We start from the raw sequence: 21,996 nt of genomic DNA, 5'->3' as shown, positions 1-21,996 counted from the left end.
ATTATCCTTATACAAATTGGTGTTTTTATTTGTATTCCAGATCCCCAAATACTTAGTTTTCATGGTGATTTTAAGGCCTGTTACCCTTTCCAATTCTTCCTGTTCCTTTACCCCAATATTTTCATTAATAATTTAGATTTTTCTTTATTTAACTTGCAACCCGATACTCCTCCATAATCAGTCATTTTCTTTAAGGCTTCCTGTATACTTTCTTCTGGATTTTGTGTACTAATAATTACATCGTCCGCAAATTACATCGTCCGGGGGTCACCACTAGGGACGTGCCTTAGGCCCTAACCTCCCTAGGCGTCAGACAGGGCCACCCCCCTCCCAGAATCCTTTAACAGAATACCCTTCAATATGTGGGGCAGGTGATGGCTCTACCTCCCCCTTTCCATCTACAGAAATATTCCAATTCCTAACTGCCAATTCCCTAAAAAGGTGTGACAATCTGCTACAAGGTAGACGAAAACCAAGTGGCTGGTGCCAATTTGCGAAGTGGAAAAAATCCTACCAGGCCCCTCTACGGTGACCAACCAAAGTCCATAGCAAGGTCAAGGAAAGAAAACCTTAAAGGGCACGGGGGGGGGACTGGGACCAGAGCAGCTGGAAGCCGGAAAAGAGAGTGATCTCCCAGCTGTGGCCTGTCCTGACAAGACAGAAGTACTGTTTGTGGGGGACAGGAGGCGAGCAGGTGTGGAGGACTCCCTGGTCCTGAATGGGGTAACTGTGCCCCTGAAGGACCAGGTGCGCAGCCTGGGGGTCATTCTGAACTCCCAGCTGTCCATGGAGGCGCAGGTCGATTCTGTGTCCAGGGCAGCTGTCTATCAGCTCCATCTGGTACGCAGGCTGAGACCCTACCTGCCCGCGGACTGTCTCGCCAGAGTGGTGCATGCTCTAGTTATCTTCCACTTGGACTACTGCAATGCGCTCTACATGGGGCTACCTTTGAAGGTGACTCGGAAACTGCAACTAATCCAGAATGCGGCAGATAGACTGGTGACTGGGAGCGGCTGCCGAGACAACATAACACCAGTCTTGAAAGATCTACATTGGCTCCCAGTATGTTTCCGAGCACAATTCAAAGTGTTGGTGCTGACCTTTAAAGCCCTGATCTGATGGGTGGAACACTTTCCTTACAAGCTAAGATATTTGCAGGGTCTCATTCCAGGGCCAAAAGGTCACTAAGCGGCTAAATGATAAACTACAAATGGTTTTTCTGAGTGGTGGTGCAATCTAGGGCTGTGTACAGGTGCTGTCTTGCCAGCGTCCCCTACTGGCTGTTTGGCCAATAACAACCACCAGGCAAGCAAGAGGTTCTTTGGATTCCACTGGACGGAGGACTGACAGACTCTTAGGTAGAGACAAACTTTTATTAATTGGTAAACATTAGCAAAGAAATTGACCAGCAACGTAGAGTAGAGTCTAATATAAAGCCAACAGCAAGTGGAATAAACCAGCGTTTCTCAACCGCTGTTCCGCGGCACACTAGTGTGCCGCGAGACGCTGGCTGGTGTGCCGCGACGTGCGGCGACGAGAAGGGCGATTTGCATTGTCACGTGCCTGGCGGCCGCCAATACTCAACACTGACCCGCTGGAAAGCAATATTTCTCCTCCTCTTTCCCAAAGCTCAGTGCAAACGAGCCTGGCGGCCACCAATACACAACTCTAACCCGCCGGAAAGCAATATTTGGCAAGTGTTTCTTACAGTCATAATTATAATATAGGGTGGCACAGAGTTAATTTTTTTAACCTTTTTAATGGTGGTGTGCCTCGTGATTTTTTTCACGGAACAAGTGTGCCGTAGCCCAAAAAAGGTTGAGAAACACTGGAATAAACTACAAAGCTAGCAATATAACCAATAAGCAAAAGATCTTAGGCAACAGCAACAACATAGATAGGATAGGTTAAGTTCTCTTCAGCCGATGAAGATCTGGAAGGCTTTTCTGGGAAACTTCAGACTGGCCGGCGGTCGTTCTCTTCTCACTATGGAATGGAGCATAGAACAGTGTGTCACAATCTCCCTGTCTCCTTCAGTTGCAGGCCCTTATATAGATCATAGAGTAGGTCTCATGCCAAGCTGGCAACAGACGTAATTCATGATGTAATTCCATTCCCATCCTTTGATCTAGCCTGGGAGTCGACACATGTGGGCATGAGCCTTCATTTGCATTCTTTAGCCCTGTGGTTCGGTCAAAGTAATCTTACTTTCCGTGTTCCCAGACAACAGGTTCCTCCTTCTTTCCCCCATGCAGTCAGGTGTTTGATAGCTGGCCAAGCCATGAAGTTGCTTTCACTTCTTCTCAAACAGCCATGTTCCTTATATTAAAGCTCTAGCTACATTGCAAACCAGGAGCACCACATTCTGTTTTATTCCCTGGCAATACAGGTGCCCTGCTCTGATTCATGGGCCCAGTTTGCAAATCCAGATCTAGATCATGATCCAGAAAATATAGGTCTTTGGGAAACTAGCATATCAAGGGCTGCTAGCTCAGATGGCTTCGAAACGGAATTAGATAACAGCCCTCTCCTTCCTTCCTTCCTTCCTTCCTTCCTTCCTTCCTTCCTTCCTTCCTTCCTTCCTTCCTTCCTTCCTTCCTTCCTTCCTTCCTTTCCTTCTGCCACAGCATCAGATGTAAGGCTGGGTCTTTGAAAAAAGAAAACAAAATAGCACACTTGGAGAGCCTGTGTAACAGCTTCCCCTCTACTTCTTTTCCACGTCCAACTCATGGTCTCCAAAGTCTTGTTAGATTCAGTTGGATTTATATGCATGCAACTGAGACCAGTTCTAGTACTTCATCTTTTCTGATGATCAGGAGGTACCGGTAGTTATATAATTAAATCAAGGATGGGGAGCATGTGGCCCTCCAGATGTTATTGATCTACAACCCCCGTCATCCCCAACCATTGACCATGATGCCTGTGATGGAGGGAGTTGGCACCCAGGAACATCTGAAGACCTCATAGATAACAATAATACTGTAATAGTAATTTATTATTTATACCCTGCCCATCTGGCTGGGTTTGCCCATCTGGCTGGGTTTACCCAGCCACTCTGGGCAGCTGCCAATGGATTAAAAGCAGAATAAAACATCACACATTAAAAACTTCCCTAACAGATCCCATGTTATCTATTAAATGGTGAACATCTTACTGGAACCTTGTAAACTAGATGTCCAGGAGTTTAGAGAGGAATAGGATGCAAAATAAGAATGTGCTATATTACTTAAAAATATATATAAAATGCTTTGGAACCCATATGGAACATCTCTTAACTGAGATTGATCCAGCAAAAGGAAGAAAGAGACATTTCAGTTAAATTGGACTCAACAATGTCTTTACGGGAAACGATGGTCTAATACTGACAGACGCCACTGACTACCTAATATGCTCCTAGTCTTATACTCCATTTGTTTTTCTCTGTTTCTAGATTGTTGTTTCACAGAAAATACTGATAAGATGGGGAATCCAGCGCCTGCAAAGCCTGCAGCACCGGCGGAAGCACCAACAGAAGCACCAGCGGAGGCAGAAACACCAGCAACTATAACTGATGGTCTGTATACAGCAAGTCATATGGGATGAAGTTTCTCATAAAGGAGAGGAATGCACAGGAAATGCAAAGCTTCTGTCTGCTTCTTTTCCAGGTCCAACTCCAGAGTCTTTTTTTTTTGGTAAATTTATTTATTTGGCTTTTCAACTTAAAATTTTATAACCACATGTTAACATACCATATAAAAACAAGATTCCAACGAATCTCCTGGACTTCCCTCCTCCCCTTTGAGAGCCAGTGTGGTGTAGTTGTTAAGAGCGGTAGACTCGTAATCTGGGGAACCGGGTTCGTGTCTCCACTCCTCCACGTGCAGCTGCTGGGTGACCTTGGGCTAGTCACACTTCTCTGAAGTCTCTCAGCCCCACCCACCTCACAGAGTGTTTGTTGTGGGGAGGAGGGGAAAGGAGATTGTTAGCCGCTTTGAGACTCCTTCGGGATATCAAATCCAAACTCTTCTCTTCTTCTTTGTGGGTTCTATTGTTAGTCATTTCCTCCTGCATCTTTTATAATAATGCAAACCTTTTACATTTCTATTATGTCCAAGATTCACCATTAAACTACAAGTGGTAATCCAACTGCACTAAGAATTTTAGCTGTTTACAATGGTTTGAAAGATAGATTATAAACATTCCCCATTCCTTAAAATTTTCCTGACTTGATTCTTCCGTTCATTTTTGCCATTTTGGCATAATCCACCAACTTGATCTGCCATTCTTCTCTGGTAGGGACTTTATCTTCTTTCCATCTCTGGGCCAATAACATCCGTGCAGCCGTGGTCACATACATAGTCTTTTCTGCCCCTTTGGGATTTTGGCACCTAGAATTCCTAACAGGGCCGTCTTAAGCGCCCGTGGCACCGTGGTGCGCCGGATCCCTCCGGCGTCCTCCCGCCCCGTTTCCCAGAGCGGTGGGAAGTGTTGGTGCTGACCTTTTTAAAGCCCTAAATGGCCTCGGTCCAGTATATCTGAAGGAGCGTCTCCACCCCCATCGTTCTGCCCAGACACTGAGGTCCAGCACTGAGGGCCTTCTGGCGGTTCCCTCGTTGCGAGAAGCCAAGTTGCAGGGAACCAGGCAGAGGGCCTTCTCGGTGGTGGCGCCTGCCCTGTGGAACGCCCTCCCATCAGATGTCAAAGAGAAAAACAACTACCAGATTTTTAGAAGACATCTGAAGGCAGCCCTGTTTAGGGAAGCTTTTAATGTTTAATAGATTATTGTATAACAGCCTCTCATTAGCCCTTGATAGTCAGAGCAATGGAATGTTCAGCCATCTTCTGTGGCACCTCAAGCGGAAGTCAAAATCCTTGACATTTGTAGATATGCATCTATTTTAGAAATTATGTTCTTGTAATAGGGAGATTAAGTGCAGGACAACAAAAGTGAACATTGTGAACTCTCATGCTTGATGAGAGATTTATACTCCAGCCAATGTGTTCATACTCTTATCCCCCATGTTATAATGGCTTTTTGTTTCACAGAGAAGATAGAGATACCAACAGATGCAAAGCGTGCAGAGTCCATAAATAAAGAAGTACCGGATTCACCACCAGAAGCAGCAGATGAAACTGATGGTCTGTATACAGCACAGTTATCTGGGATGAGGTTTCTCATAAAATAGAGGAATGCATGGGAAAGGGGAGTTGATGGGGAGACAGGCAGGAAGTGGAACCAGTCATGTTGTGCCAGGAAGGAGTGCAGAGAAAAGCCCACACAGCTCTTTGGGTGCCAGAGGTCCACTAAGCCCCATAGAAACGCCAGGATTCAGCCCCCTCTTTGCTGCTGGCTGTGGTGTTCCTTTAGTGTGTGCAGCCAGGAATGGCTCTACCATTAGGCAGAATGAGGCAGTTGCCTCAGGTAGCAGGTGCTGGGGTGGGTAGGGATGTGTAGACCACACAAGCTGCACTCCACCTTCTCACTTAGTCTGCTGCCCCATCAGCAGCATCGAAATCAGCCAATGGCCAGTCCAGCCCAGCTTCTGTATGTGGAATTATGTGTTTGAAGGGAGCATCTTCTCATTTGCCTAGTGGGCAGAAAGTCCTTTAGTATCAAAGGCTACTGTATCCTGATCCAGACGTTGGTCAGAAAGGTTTCCTCAAGCAGCAAGGTATCCCCCCTTGCTTCCTCCACCTGCTTACCCACCCAGATTACCAGCCCTTGAACAGTTGACTGTCTCTGGCTGATGGCTGCCACAGCATAGGGAAACCCCTTTTCCTGGAGTGGCAATGGCATGTTGGCTTGTTGCTGTTTAGTCGTTTAGTCATGTCCGACTCTTTGTGACCCCATGGACCAGAGCACGCCAGGCACTCCTGTCTTCCACTGCCTCCCACAGTTTGGTCAAACTCACATTGTTAGCTTCGAGAACACTGTTGGCTACTGATGGCTAAATCAAAATTTTCTTTCTTCAAGCATCTGCTTTTCAGGAGTTGGTTACCTTCTTAAAATCTCCAACGGGTGAAAGATTTATCGTACTTGAGATTTTCATCTTTACTGTCCTGACACTGCTGCTTTTCCTTCTGTGTAAGTACATAATTAGTATACTTTGCAACTAATGTCACGGGCTTTCCTTCAAGGCCAATAGCAATTCCAAAAAGAGATGGCAGGATCCACCTTCCATTTACCCTTTTCATCTCTCTTTGATATCAGGGAGGGAGTTAATGGCAATGGCACTGTTTTGTTCTCCCTGAATAAGTGAGTTCCAGCACTTGGAACAGAAGCACAGGCTAACACAAGTCCCTGGGACTCCCTGGGCAATTCCCTTTCCCAGCTTGCAATTCTCTCCTCCTTTCCCAACTAATCCCCATTTGCTGTGGGAGAGCCCCCATTCCTGATCCTCGCCACCCTGCCCTCTGCTAGGGCTCCAGTCCCTTGAAGGAAAGTGCTTGGGAAAAACAGACTGCAAAGGCTAAGGCCATGGCCAAAGTGGGTGGGTCCACAGCCTACCTAACTGTTGAGATATATGCAGAACTTTTTTTCAGCCGAAATTCATCAGGACTCTGTTCTGGCCCCTATCAGGTGGGCGCCAGTGCCATTGTAAGAGAACAAGGGAGGCATTCATGCTGAGTTCCAGCACCATCTTTTCTAGAAAAATAGCACTGGATAGATGACCTATTTGCCTAGCTAATTCATTCTTAAAGGGCACTCCAAGGTAATCAAAGCTCAGGGGAGGGAACAAAATGACCCCAGAATTTGCATATTTTAAGCATACGGTAGGGCATGAGGCAGCTTGGCAAATGCAAGTCTGTAGGACAAAGAGGACAGGTGTATCTGGACACCCAAAAATTTACAGCTCTCTAAGGAAGGCCAACCACCTGATGGCAGAAGCAACAGGCCAAATGGAAACAGGACTTCAGACCCCCAGAGCAGCCAAAGTCAAGGCAAATATAAGGCCTGAGAGCAGAGAATATTAATAGAAGTCATAGTCATGTTTTTGTTGATTTGATTTTTTATTCACCCTTCTCCCTAAGGTCCCGGGACATGTTACAAGTCAGCGCTTAAAATTCAATATTAAAAGCAGTTTGAAACCAAGTATCCCCTGTGACAGTTATATTACCCTATTGAGCGATTTACGACTCAATTAGGGCTACTCACGTCGCCCGGCACACTTCCTTGCAACTCTGCTGCGTGGACCCGGGCTCGGCAGTGAGAATGCAGAGTCTCTCCTCCTTTTGCGCACAGCGGTAGCTTGTATAGCCCTCAGATATAAAGCCTTGTAAGAACACAACAAAGTCCAGGTTCTTCTACTCACTACTGAAGTTTATTTACAGAGAAAATACAGACGTCCTGGGGAGATCGCCGACATCTTGCCTCTCTCTCCCAGACAGAATCGAAACCAACTGTTACACAAAGAAAGTTCCCCGTATGTTCTGGGAACTGTAACTGTAACACGATCTCTTCCCAGTGGTCAGGTGGTACACTGTACACAGTTTAACCCCTTGGTTACCTGTTACTCCTCACATCCCCTCCCCCAGGTCATCAGACTAGTGTGCTAGAACACAATTTATTCATTTCTTTTCTACCTACCTCCTTCTTAGATCAGAAGGAACTGAAAAAAAGAGAAGAGTTTCAAAGGGGAATGGATATGATTCGAAATGCTGTTGTTGGGATTGATTCAAATCATAAGGACAAGGATGGTAAGCATTTTATATAGAAATCCTCACTTTTGCTAGAACATGTTTAATTTAAACAGATTTCAATTCCTGTAGTTCAATTTGGGATTCATATTGAGTGAGCAATACATATATTCAATGAAACTAATCACCCAGCAGAGTTTATCACTTTTTCATTGCTCAGCAGGAAGAAAAGCAGGTGATTGCAATTCTCACATCTTCCCACTAGAGATGCTGTCCTCCCCCATCACACTGTAATTCACAATGCTTGTGCTAGTGCAAGATTCTAGCACTAGCACAAGGGAACGTTGCCCCCACTTCTCCCTGCATGCCATCACCAAAGCTGCTCTCCAGGGTGGTGGGAAACTTCAGAACAGATTGGAGGGAAAGGGGCTGAAGATTGCATTGCACAAGGAGAAATCCTGGCAGTGACATAAGGTCCGGCTTAGCTCTATGTGGAATACAACTCAATATTCATCAGAAAACGAGTTTGGGTGCCTCTATTTTCTTAGATCTCACAAAGCATAATTAAAACTGCAAAGTATTGTTTGCATATTTGGCTTTTCTGTGGGACTCGAGGTGCTAATTGGTTTGTGACCCTGTGATATTCCCAGCAGAAAAGGAGGACATAGGAGGGGAACATAAAAGATACTTCATGCCAGTGTGGTGTAGTGGTTAAGAGCGGTAGACTCGTAATCTGGGGAACCGGGTTCGCGTCTCCACTCCTCCACATGCAGCTAGTCACACTCTGAAGTCTCTCAGCCCCACTCACCTCACAGAGTGTCTGTTGTGGGGGAGGAGGGGAAAGGAGATTGTTAGCCGCTTTGAGACTCCTTCGGGTAGTGATAAAGCAGGATATCAAATCCAAACTCCTCCTCCTCCTCCTCCTCCCCCTCCCCCTCCTCCTCCTCTTCTTCTTCTTCTTCTTCTTCTTCTTCTTCTTCTTCTTCTTCTTCTTCTTCTTCTTCTTCTTCTTCTTCTTCTTCTTCTTCTTCTTCTTCTTCTTCCGTCACTTTTAATATGAGAATAGGATAGTAGATTGCATGGGTCTTTGGTCTCATCCAGCTGCAGGATTCTTCTGAGGCTTTCTATTGGTGATCTCAGCCGCAGAGAATCAAGTCTGTCCTCATATTCATAAGAACCCCATCCTGGAGCTCTGCTTCTTGTTTTAGGCTTGAGTGTTCCAAAATGTTTGGAAATGGTTTCTTAATATTTGCAGATTGCTATTTCAGATATCCCTGCCTTAAACTGTTTCATATCTTTTAGACTTCCAAATACTCGCTGTAGTTGAAAACTTAACAGAGGAAGTGCGGTATCGTACCAAAAGAAATGACCAACTGCAAAAGGAAATTGGTAAGATACCCTATGATGCTGAAGAATTGTAGTGCAGTGGGAACCTGCCCTGAGTCTGCACCAGCTGAAAGGCCCTCAGAGGACAGGATCACACTTCAAAATGACCATAACAGATTAGACAACTGGGCCAAAGCAAACAAGATGAATTTTAAAAAGGAGAAATGTAAAGTACTACACTTGGGCAATAAATAAATAAATTAAATTCTATGATTCTAGATTTGTGAAATGTAGATATTAGTGATGAATGTTAGAATATCATAAGGAGGGTTTGAGGGAAGTCATGACCCTAAAAAGCCAAAATGTTGAAATATAGAAAATAAGGTGATGGAAATTTTTACTGTAGTTAAAAAGTAATAAAAAATTATATGGCAACCCCCCCCCACTCACATTCAAGCCACCTCCCAGCTTCTTTCTTCGCCCTCACCTCTGCCGTATACCAGGGGGCCAAACAGGATGCATGAAGTGGAAGAGTTTGCTCAGGGCCAATTGTGTCGATGGCCCAAGCCAAGGTGTCATTGGAAAGAATAATTACTGTATCTGCCTTTCCGACGACATCTGTTCACGGAAATTTTTAATGGTTGGACTCCAATTGTGTTTTATTTTGCTATTTCAGATATCCCTGCCTTAAACTGTTTCATATCTTTTAGACTTCCAAATACTCGCTGTAGTTGAAAACTTAACAGAGGAAGTGCGGTATCGTACCAAAAGAAATGACCAACTGCAAAAGGAAATTGGTAAGATACCCTATGATGCTGAAGAATTGTAGTGCAGTGGGAACCTGCCCTGAGTCTGCACCAGCTGAAAGGCCCTCAGAGGACAGGATCACACTTCAAAATGACCATAACAGATTAGACAACTGGGCCAAAGCAAACAAGATGAATTTTAAAAAGGAGAAATGTAAAGTACTACACTTGGGCAATAAATAAATAAATTAAATTCTATGATTCTAGATTTGTGAAATGTAGATATTAGTGATGAATGTTAGAATATCATAAGGAGGGTTTGAGGGAAGTCATGACCCTAAAAAGCCAAAATGTTGAAATATAGAAAATAAGGTGATGGAAATTTTTACTGTAGTTAAAAAGTAATAAAAAATTATATGGCAACCCCCCCCCACTCACATTCAAGCCACCTCCCAGCTTCTTTCTTCGCCCTCACCTCTGCCGTATACCAGGGGGCCAAACAGGATGCATGAAGTGGAAGAGTTTGCTCAGGGCCAATTGTGTCGATGGCCCAAGCCAAGGTGTCATTGGAAAGAATAATTACTGTATCTGCCTTTCCGACGACATCTGTTCACGGAAATTTTTAATGGTTGGACTCCAATTGTGTTTTATTTTGTTGGAATTCGCTCAGAGTTGCTGAGGAAAAAACAAAAATCCTTCCAGTAGCACCTTAGAGACCAACTAAGTTTGTCATAGGTATGAGCTTTCGTGTGCATGCACACTTCTTCAGATACACGGAAGCTCATACCTATGACAAACTTAGTTGGTCTCTAAGGTCCTACTGGAAGGATTTTTTATTTTTATTTTGACTGCGTCAGACCAACACGGCTACCTACCTGTAACTGAGGAAAAACAGTTAGATGGGCAGAATATTACAGTCATACCTTGGTTTAAGTATGCCTCGGTTTGAGTACTTTCAGTTTAAGTACTCCGCAGACCCGCCTGGAACAGATTAATCCACTTTCCATTACTTTCAATGGGAAAGTACGCTTCAGGTTAAGTACGGACTTCCGGAACCAATTGTGTTTGTAAACTGAGGCACCACTGCATGAAGTATCATTGTTGTCGTCGTAGTCATCATCATCATCATTATTCAGTTGTTCCACAGCTCGGCCAAAGCTTGGCAGGAGCACCACCCACTTTCAGATCAGCTGGAAAATCACCCAGAGACATTTGGAGGCCCACTGGATCCATCCTGCCAGCTCAGGCAGGGAGACTGCTGGGCAGCAAAGTGGGTGGTAAACAAGCAGGATTCCTCATCTGTCCCAGTTGCCCAATGCCAGGTAAAGGTAAAGGGACCCCTGACCATTAGGTCCAGTCGTGTCCGCTTCTGGGGTTGCGCGCTCATCTCGCATTATTGGCCGAGGGAGCCGGCGTATAGCTTCCGGTCATGTGGCCAGCATGACAAAGCCACTTCTGGCAAACCAGAGCAGCACATGGAAACGCCGTTTACCTTCCCGCTGTAGCGGTTCCTATTTATCTACTTGCATTTTGACGTACTTTCGAACTGCTAGGTTGGCAGGAGCTGGGACCGAGCAACGGGAGCTCACTCCGTCACAGGGATTCGAACCGCCGACCTTCTGATCAGCAAGCCCTAGGCTCAGTGGTTTAACCACAGCGCCACCTGGGTCCCGCCCAATGCCAGGAACAAACATTTTAGATTCCCCTCCCTCCCCGTCCGCAACTGGACAGAGAGCCTGGAGAGAGAAAGATAATTTTGATAAACCACAGCTACTCCCCCTCCTCAACCTTCAAGTCTGCCCTGATCCTGCCCTGAGTATCCAGGTGGAAACAAGTGGGGGAGGTTCTTGACTGCACTCCCTGTTCCAGCTATGCCCACCCAGGTATTTACCGCAGCATCAGCATGGGTTGAAGAGTTAATGTTGTTCTTTTTTAAAAGATTTCTGAGCTTCCTAGATGAATACAGTATATGTTGTCATGTGCCCAGAGAAATGAACTTAACAAAAATATTTGAAATCTGCACAGACATACAAGGTGGTTCCCCTTAAATTCCCTATCTTGTTTTCTTTTTCTCTTCTTCCTCCATACCTGGCTGGCTCAAAGACATCCTTTCTAGAAAAGGTTGGGTTGTAAATACAAATGAAAATGCGTACTATTGGTTTTCTGAGGAGGAACAATCATGGATGAATTCCCGAAAAGCGTGTGAGAGGGATGGCGCCCAGCTCGTTTCTATAGAAACAAGGAATGAACTGGTGAGCATCAAAGCTAAGTATAGGAATCATAGACTCATAGAATCGTAGAGTTGGAAGAGACCACAAGGGCCACCCAGTCCAACCCCTTGCCGAGCAGGAAACACCATCAAAGCATTCTTGACATATGCCTGTCAAGCCTCAGCTTAATGACCTCCAAAGAAGGAGACTCCACCACACTTCTTGGCAGCAAATTCCACTGTCGAACAGCTCTTACTGTCAGGAAGTTCTTCCTAATGTTTACGTGGAATCTTCTTTCATGTAGTTTGAATCCATTGCTCCGTGTCCGCTTCTCTGGAGCAGCAGAAAACAACCTCCCTCCCTCCTCTATATGACATCCTTTTATATATTTGAACATGGCTATCATATCACCCCTTAACCTTCTCTTCTCCAGGCTAAACATACCCAGTTCCCTAAGCCGTTCCTCATAAGGCATCGTTTCCAGGCCTTTGACCATTTTGGTTGCCCTCCTCTGGATATGTTCCAGCTTGTCAGTATCCTTCTTGAACTGTGGTGCCCAGAACTGGACACAGTACTCCAGGTAAGGTCTGACCAGAGCAGAATACAGTGGTACTATTACTTCCCTTGATCTAGATGCTATACTCCTATTGATGCAGCCCAGAATTGCATTGGCTTTTTAAGCTGCTGCATCACACTGTTGACTCATGTCAAGTTTGTGGTCTACCAAGACTCCTAGATCCTTTTCACATGTACTACTCTCAAGCCAGGTGTCTCCCATCCTGTATTTGTGACTTTCATATATTTTTTTTGCCCAAGTGTAGTACTTTACATTTCTCCTTGTTAAAATTCATCTTGTTTGCTTTGGCCCAGTTGTCCAATCTGTTAAGGTCATCTTGAAGTGTGATCCTGTCCTCTGGAGTATTAGCCACCCCTCCCAATTTTGTGTCATCTGCAAACTTGCTCAGGATGCCCTCAAGCCCATCATCCAAGTCATTGATAAAGATGTTGAATGAGACTGGGCCCAAGACAGAACCCTGTGGCACCCCACTAGTCACTACTCTCCAGGATGAGGAGGAGCCATTGATGAGCACCCTTTGGGTTTGGTCAGCCAGCCAGTTACAAATCCACTGAATGGTAGCATTTTCTAGCCCGCATTTTACCAGCTTCTTTACAAGAATATCATGGGGCACCTTGTCAAAGGCCTTGCTGAAATCAAGATAGGCTACATCCACAGTGTTCCCTTCATCTACCAGGCTTGTAATTCTGTCAAAAAATGAGATCAGATTTGCTTAATGATCTGCTCTAGAATCTTTCCTGGTGTTGATGTCATGCTGACTGGGCGGTAATTGTTTGGGTCCTCTCTTTCCCCCTTTTTGAAAATAGGGACAAGATTTGCCCTCCTCCAGTCTGCTGGAACTTCGCCTGTTCTCCAGGAATTTTCAAAGATTATTGCCAGTGATTCTGAAATCACCTCTGCCAGTTCTTTTAATACTCTTGGATGTAGTTCATCTGGCCCTGGAGACTTGAATACATCTAAACTAGCCAAGTATTCTTGTACTACCTCCTTACGTATTCTGGGCTGTGTTTCCCCTGCTGAATCATCTGCTCCATATTCTTCAGGTCGGGCATTGTTTTCTTTTTTGGAGAAGACTGAGGCAAAGAAGGCGTTGAGGAGTTCTGCCCTTTCTCTATCCCCTGTTGGCTATATGTTTGAATTCCTCTCTGGTGATTTCCCCCCTTTTCCATTTTTTGTACATATCCCTTTTAAATCTTAATTCAGTTAAAAGTTCTTTAGATAGCCACCCTGGCTTCTTTAGAAACCTTCCATGTTTCCGTCTCATTGGTATTGCCTGAAGTTGTGCTTTTAATATCTCCCTTTTAACAAACTCCCTTCCCTTTTAGTATTGCTGTCCATGGGATCTCACCCAGCGTTTCCCTAAGTTTTTTGAAGTCAGCTTTCTTAAAGTCTAGGATTTGAGTCTTAGTATGCTTGGTTGCTCCTTTCCGCCACTTCTACCCCACTAACCAGGTCATCACTATTGGTTAGGACCAGATCTAAAATGGCTGATCCTCTTGTTGCTTCTCCCACTTTTTGGATACTGAAATTGTCTGCAAGGCCAGTGACGAATCTGTTCAACCTTATGCTCTTGGCTGAGTTTGACATCCAACAAATATCAGGATAGTTGAAATTCCCCATTACTACTATCTCACTTCCTGTAGAATGCTTGGTCATCTGTTCCAGGAAGGCATCATCTGTGTCCTCAGTTTGGCTTGGGGATCTATAGTAAACTCCCACAATGAGATCACTGTTATTTTTTCTCTCCCTTAATTTTGACCCAGATACTCTCAACTTGGCTTTGAAGTTTTAAATCCTGGATCTCTTCACAGGTATACACATTCCTGACATATAACACTACTCCTCCTCCTTTCCTGTTTGGTCTATTTCTCTGAAATAGATTGTATCCCTCTATTACTGCATTCCAATCATGAGACTCATCCCACCAGGTTTCAGTGATGCCTATTATGTCGTATTTAGTTTGCTGTACCAAGAGCTCAGGTTCATCTTTTTTATTTCCCATGCTCTGTGCATTAGTATGCAGACATTGAAGACCATTGATCATTCCCCCATGTCTCTTATTTAAGGATATTTCCCTCCCACCACTAGGTCTGTGTGCTTTTTGCTCCATTTGGTCCTTGACATTTGGATGATCATCTTCAGAACTTGATAGACTCCTACCTTCAGGACCATTGTCTCCCTCCCCCACATGTTGTTGTTGTTTAGTCGTTTAGTCGTGTCCGACTCTTCGTGACCCCATGGACCATAGCACGCCAGGCACTCCTGTCTTGCACTGCCTCCTTGGTCCTTGACATTTGGATGAACATCTTCAGCACTTGATAGACTCCTACCTTCAGGACCACTGTCTCCCTCCCCCACATAAGTCAGTTTAAAGCCCTCCTGATGAGGTTTTTGAGTTTCATAGCAAAACATTCCTCCCAACCTTTGTGAGGTGAAGCCCCTCACTTGCCAGAGGTCCATCTTCAAGAAACTGCAGACCGTGATCTAAGAATCCAAACCGTTCCTGTTTGCACCATTTGTGAAGCCAGTTGTTCACTTCCCCTATTTTCCCCTCTCTCCAAAGGCCATGTCGTTCAACTGGGAGGACAGATGAGATGACAATTTGTGCATTTAATTGCTTCAACTTCCTGCCCAGAGCCTCATAATCACTTTTGATCTTCTGGAGGCTATGGCTTGCAGTGTCATTGGTTCCCACATGGACCAAAAGGAAGGGGTATTTATCAGTGGGTATTATGATTCCTTGCAGCCGTTCTGTTACATCTTTGATCTTGGCCCCGGGGAGACAGCACACCTCTCGAGACATCTTGTCAGGCCCACAGATCACTGCTTCTGTACCCCTCAGTAGGGAATCCCCTATCACCACTACACGCCTCTTCATAGGCTTGGTTAGGATTCTTCCATGTGCTGTCCCTTCCAAGGTTACCTGCATATTCCCGGAGGACTGACTTTGCTGCTCGTCTTCATATTCCTGATCAACTTTGATGAGGGAGAGATCTTCAAATGGAGTCTGTTCCTCGTCTTCCGTGTTAAGGGAGAGCACTTCAAATCGATTGTGTAGTTCTAAACACTCAGAGCGATCCCTGGGCCTTCTGCTTCTATGAGACAAACCCACAAAACCTACAGAGTGTCTCCCAAGCTCATCTCACCTTGTGCTCCCTTCCTCAGCCACTGCACTCCAAACACTGACTAGCTCCCCCCACAGCTAGTAAACTGACTCACCAGAAGCCCTAACCTCTCCCCATAGGAGAGGTAGGGGATGTCCTTGAGTCAAAGGGCTTCTATTAAGAAGGTCCTATCCACCTGTGTAGGGACACAGGTGGCGCTGTGGGTTAAACCACAGAGCCTAGGGCTTGGTGATCAGAAGGTTGGCGGTTAAAATCCCCACGACGGGGTGAGCTCCCGTTGCTCGGTCCCAGCTCCTGCCAACCTGGCAGTTCGAAAGCACGTCAAAGTGCAAGTAGATAAATAGGTACCGCTACAGCGGGAAGGGAAACGGTGTTTCCATGTGCTGCTCTGGTTCGCCAGAAGTGGCTTTGTCATGCTGGCCACATGACCTGGAAGCTGTACACCGGCTCCCTAGGCCAATAATGCGATATGAGCGCGCAACCCCAGAGTCGGTCACGACTGGACCTAATGGTCAGGGGTCCCTTTACCTTTACCTTCACCCACCTGTAGGCAGGCAATACAGCAACTCCATCAGTCAAGCCCAAGGGGTGGGAGGGCCAGGGAGCAGCTGCTACCATCTGGAACTCAATAAGGTTTCTTGGAGCTGCTGAGCTCTAATAGAATGAAGCTGGCAGTCAGGAAGGAGGTCGAGGAGGAGGAGAAGGAGATGATACTTCACAGGCATCTATCTCTTGGATTCTCTGTAAATTCTTCCTCTGCTCTTTGAGATGTATTGAGTGCTTAGAAAAAAGGCTTCCCTCACCACCCTAACCCTAACCTGGCATGAGGGTATCATGGAGACGACTCTAGCGGAGCTTGCAAGGTATATCCCTCTGTCAGCCCCATAGCCCAGGTAGAGGAGCTACAGGGGTGCTACAGGGCACAGACATGGGTGAGACCCCATTGTCATGCCATCAAGTATATCACAACCAGACGGATCCCAGTAGCTCTGTAACCAACAAACAAGCATAGATACAGAAATGGGAGTATTTGCCACACAGGGTCACTGTCCTGCTAGATGGTTCCAAGACCAACTGTTCTATGGCACAGTCATTTACAGTACAGTGGTACCTCTACTTACAAATAACTCTACTTACGAATGTTTCTACTTACAAATGGAGCTCTGTCCGCCATCTTGGATGCGGTTTAGATAGGATTTTTTCTACTTACGAATTTTTAGATAGGGTTGCTTCGACTTACAAATTTTTTCTCCCAATGCATTCCTATGGGATTCGACTTACAATTTTTTTCGACTTACAAATGTGTGTTCGGAATGCATTAAATTCGTAAGTAGAGGTACCACTGTATCTGGAAATTGGAACTCTGTGTCATGACTGGAACACATATCCAGCCAGTCTCGGTGAGGGCAGGTGAAGTTACCCTTCACTACAATATATCCTCTTTGGGGTGCTTCCTTGATTCCATCATCAGCAACATCTTGGGTCAGGGGGACAATAGCATATCCTCAGTACAAAATTATTCTTGGTTCTTGATGCAACCATACTTGGAATACTATGCATAGTTTGGATCACGGCTTCCTTCAAAAATATGGATTTTGCCTTCAAAGGTGACACCTGCGTCTTTTGAAATGTGTTTGTTTTATGCCTGTTGGATGTTTGTAAAGGGCTATAGTAGCTCAGAGAAAGGGACGTGGTCTAGAAAGGCTTTGAGAGAAGTGCCTTGCTCCTCATTCCTACTGAAGAATTTCTGTTTTTTCTTTCTCCCCACCGCTACCCTAGAAATTTGTGGAGAAAGAAGTAAACATCCGAAAAAAGACTTTTTGGCTTGGACTCTTGAAATACGAGCCAAAGAAATGGAAATGGCTGTCAGGCGCAATACTTAAAGATGAGTAAGTTTATGAAGAAACATTTGTTAATGGCATGCATTCCAAAAAGTTGCAGATGTTGTTTACATAATTGATCATTTCCCTCTCCAAATATATTTTGCCCTGCATTTTGCTCTATTACCAAAGATCTACATACCCTCCACATCATTATGCAGATGAGTGCCTGCTTCTTCTCACAAGGTTGGAGCGGCAGGAAGGCGACTCTTTTTGCTTCTCTAACCTAGTGAATGCAGTGATTCAGAAGAGGATGAAGGCATACCATACTTTTAAATGGTTTCTGCTGATTAACTCAGCTTCCAAAGGAGTTGCAGGAACCTAAAACTGAGCAACACTCTCTTTAGGAAAATATTTCTACAGTTATCTGCTAAACAATCTGAATAACCAGCAATCTCAAACCTAAAAGAATAGGAGCAGGTGAAGTGTGCGAGAGGGTAGATGAATCTCACTCTCTTGGATACAAATTTGAATACATGGGCCAAAGCAAACAAGATGAATTTTAACAAGGAGAAATGTAAAGTACTACACTTGGGCAAAAAAATTGAAAGGCACAAATACAGGATGGGAGACACCTGGCTTGAGAGCAGTACATGTGAAAAGGATCTAGGAGTCTTGGTAGACCACAAACTTGACGTGAGTCAACAGTGTGATGCAGCAGCTTAAAAAGCCAATGCAATTCTGGGCTGCATCAATAGGAGTATAGCATCTAGATCAAGGGAAGTAATAGTACCACTGTATTCCGCTCTGGTCAGACCTCACCTGGAGTACTGTGTCCAGTTCTGGGCACCACAGTTTAAGAAGGATACTGACAAGCTGGAACGTGTCCAGAGGAGGGCAACCAAAATGGTCAAAGGCCTGGAAACGATGCCTTATGAGGAACGGCTTAGGGAGCTGGGTATGTTTAGCCTGGATAAGAGAAGGTTAAGGGGTGATACGATAGCCATGTTCAAATATATAAAAGGATGTCATATAGAGGAGGGTGAAAGGTTGTTTTCTGCTGCTCCAGAGAAGCGGACACGGAGCAATGGATTCAAACTACAAGAAAGAAGATTCCACCTAAACATTAGGAAGAACTTCCTGACAGTAAGAGCTGTTCGACAGTGGAATTTGCTGCCAAGAAGTGTGGTGGAGTCTCCTTCTTTGGAGGTCTTTAAGCAGAGGCTTGACAGCCATCTGTCAGGAATGCTTTGATGGTGTTTCCTGCTTGGCAGGGGGTTGGACTGGATGGCCCTTGTGGTCTCTTCCAACTCTATGATTCTATGAGTCTATGTATTCGATATTCTTGTTAAATAGACCTTCCCAGAAGAATGTGTAGCCTCCTTTTTCTTCCTTCAGTTGTCCCTCGCCTGCTCTTTGAGTCTCTTGAAGCGCTGCAATATCAATGTTAAAATGTCGCAGCTCTCTTGCATTGATGGCAGTTCTGTGTTCAGGACACTCGCTGTCTGTGTTATTCCATGTTCCAAAGTTTAATTGTCTTTTACGACCGCTAGGTGGTGACTCCACAGGGTGCGGTAATCCAGTCAGGGGAAAAGGGAGGCAGACTATGTTTAGGGCACCTTTTCTAGCCCCTCCTCCTTCTTGGGGTGAGCAGAGTGGATCCTAAAAAGGGCTGCTCAGTTATGGATACAGCTGCCAAGCTGCTCAACTGCCTCGTTCCTTGAGTCAGAATGACTGAATCTGTATCCACCGCCCATGTGCCAGTTCATGACTAGGGGTTTCCAGATTTCATGATCCTGCCCCCATTACCATTTGCTGATCGCCATGAGACTTTTGGGGTTTGGGTGGGGGTTTTGGAAGACGCCTGTGCGTGATTTTGTTTCCTATGAGAAATCACTTCATGTGAAAAGAAAATAGACAGTCTTGACCCACAGTTGTGGGTCTTCGAAAGTTGGGCTTCCGTGGGCCGTTTCTGGCAAAGCTACAAGGCTTTTACCACAACAAGAATCCAGCCGCTGTGCTTAATGCTCTGCAAAGAGAACTGTTTTTGGTCTGCGCAGCAGAAGCGTTTTACTGGACCAGTGCAGAAAAAACTCTTAACAGTTACCCCATTCAGGACCAGGGAGTGTTGTTGTTGTTGTTGTTGTTGTTGTTGTTGTTGTTTTCCATGTTGTTTTCCATGGTTAGAATTTAAAACATGGGGAGAAAAATCCATCACAATTGTGAGTGGGTGTTAAGAGAGAAAGAGCTGAACATCTTTTTAATTCTAGAAGGCATGGGGAGCAGGTGAAGAAGTAGACATCCAATTTTGATTGATCAGTGCTGCTCTTTCTTTTCTTTTCAGCTTCTGGCTTGTGAATGAGCCAAGGAATGCCCCGAAGTACGACTGTGGTGCAATGACCTATGGTGGCTATTTTACAAGTTGCTGGGTAGCATTAATCTGTGAGCACATGACGCAGTATATTTGCAAGAAGGTGCCGGATGATGCTTGGCTCTCTTAAGACACTTGAAGATGGACAAAACTGGACCTCATGATCACTACGCAAAAAGCACTACCCACCCCACTGTTTTAATGCAGAATCCACACTCTGCCATTTAGATTATGGGACTCTCTGGCATCAGACCTCAAAAACACATTGAAAAGACCTTATTCTGCAAGCTCAAACATAGATGACTACAAAATAAAGAATGGAAGGGTTCAGTCATAGCCTGTTTTCTGTTTAATGTATTTATTTGCAATGCATACCAAAATTTGTTTCCTTACTCTGTGTGTTTGATGCCCGGTTGCCCCTTCTGATCTCCATGGTCGCTACCTTACAAGGCACAGAAGGACAACCATGCATGCCAGGCAAGGAGAATGGGGGCCACCCAGCGTTTGGTGTCCCATCTAGAAGACTCATCACAAATACTGTACAACTTTGGATTCATCACTGGGAAATTCTGGCGCCCTTACGGCAACAAACACATTGAACTGCTCTTGATTTCTTCAGAATTTGGCAGGGGGCAAGGCTGGGGTCCACACGATTGCTGGCACAGCACTGGCAGCATGTGGTTCTCCTTCCATTGCATTCATGGTGGCAGGGGTGCCAACTTGAATAAAATATAATATAAAATATAAAATAAAAGTTTCCCGTCACCCTGCTGCATCACACTCTTGACTCATGTTAAGCTTGTGGTCTCCTTAGACCCCTAAATCCTAGTAGCCATTTTATTTTCTTATTATTATTAGATTTCTATAACGCACTTCACTCAACGATCACAGTGTGATAGCTTGCATTTTTGTGGTACAGAAAGCCTTAATCTAAGTGTAGAGATCATTTCTTACCTATTGATTCACGTAGAAGGTTCTGGAATTTTCTCTGTGAGACACAAGCTGGATGTTGGTTCCTTCTCTAGCTGGTGCAACCTGGAACATTTTAGCTGACAAGTAAGTTTCCATTCTGCTGAGAGCAGGTGTTGTTTTGGGTTAAGCTGGTTTAAGAAGAATGACCAGGTCCTGTAATCTATCTTCCAAGGTCATGGTGTCTTTCAATAACAGGCCAGAGGGAGCCTGGTTTAATTCTCTCTTTTTCTTTCTTGGTTCTCTCTCTGCTTTGTTTCTATGTGTTTTTTCTCATTTGAGTGGTGATTTGTATGTGGTATATTTCTATTTGGTTGCCCAGCTAAAGAATGGAAAGGCCCCAGGTCATGATGACCTTCCACTGGAAGTGTTTAAAATCGACCCGAATTGGTGGGCACCCGTATTAGTGGCCCTCTTCTCTCATATTGACAGAACAACTCAGATCCCAGAGGACTGGGGGCTGTCAATTATTATTCCCATCTATAAAAAAGGCCCGATAGATGATCCAAACAACTACAGGCCAATAAGTCTTTTGAACATCTTAAGCAAACTTTACACCAGTTACTTGAGTGAGAAGCTGTGGACGTGGATAGAATTGGATAATATACTTAACGATGCTCAAGCAGGCTTTAGACAGGGAAGATCAACACTAGACCATTGCCTAACTCTCCAACATCTGGCTGAGAAATACACCTCACAATTCAACACTAATCTCTTTGCAGCATTTATCGATTTTAAAGCTGCCTTCGATTCGATCCCACGCACCCGCCTCTGGGATAAACTCATTAAATCATCTATAGATCGGTGATTACTGCTTTTAATATTCAAATTATACACTAATACATACCTGCGAGTAAGATGTAATCGGGAAGGCCTACTCTCGAACCCACTCAAAACAACAAAAGGAGTTAAACAGGGATGTATTCTGGCCCCTCACCTGTTTTATATTTATATTAACTCTCTTATCATCCAGATAGAAGAGGCAGACTCGCATCCCCCCAAACTGACGAACCAAAGGATCCTCATCTGACTCTACGCAGATGATGCGGTCATTCTGTCACAGACCCATGTTGGCCTACAAAGAGCATTAAACAAACTGGCACAATACTGCAAGGTGGAACAGCTTTTAGTGAACTTTCAAAAAACTAAAATAATGATATTTTCCAACAAAAGGAAAACATTTATCTGGCAAATAGATAACCAACCTATCAAGCAGGTGACCTGCTTTAAGTACT

At 44.8% G+C, this 21,996-nt stretch overlaps 2 long non-coding RNA genes across 2 annotated transcripts; both read left to right on the top strand.

Moving 5' to 3' along the window:
- The first annotated feature begins 5,683 nt into the window (after positions 1 to 5,683).
- Positions 5,684 to 9,318, top strand: LOC148687438 (uncharacterized). The gene is made up of 3 exons (XR_015947834.1): positions 5,684 to 6,064; positions 7,579 to 7,677; positions 8,920 to 9,318. It is a non-coding gene; the product is annotated as an uncharacterized LOC148687438 (long non-coding RNA).
- Positions 9,319 to 9,652: 334 nt separating this feature from the next.
- On the top strand, positions 9,653 to 20,127 carry LOC148687437 (uncharacterized). The gene is made up of 4 exons (XR_015947833.1): positions 9,653 to 9,740; positions 11,793 to 11,941; positions 17,381 to 17,490; positions 19,766 to 20,127. It is a non-coding gene; the product is annotated as an uncharacterized LOC148687437 (long non-coding RNA).
- The last annotated feature ends 1,869 nt before the right edge of the window (positions 20,128 to 21,996 follow it).

This window comes from Zootoca vivipara, chromosome Z1 (genome assembly GCF_965207765.1).
Source record: "Zootoca vivipara chromosome Z1, rZooViv2.hap1.1, whole genome shotgun sequence".
Lineage (NCBI taxonomy): Eukaryota > Metazoa > Chordata > Lepidosauria > Squamata > Lacertidae > Zootoca > Zootoca vivipara.
The sequence above is the reverse complement of the archived record's forward strand: the minus strand, read 5'-3'. Positions and strand labels throughout refer to the sequence as shown.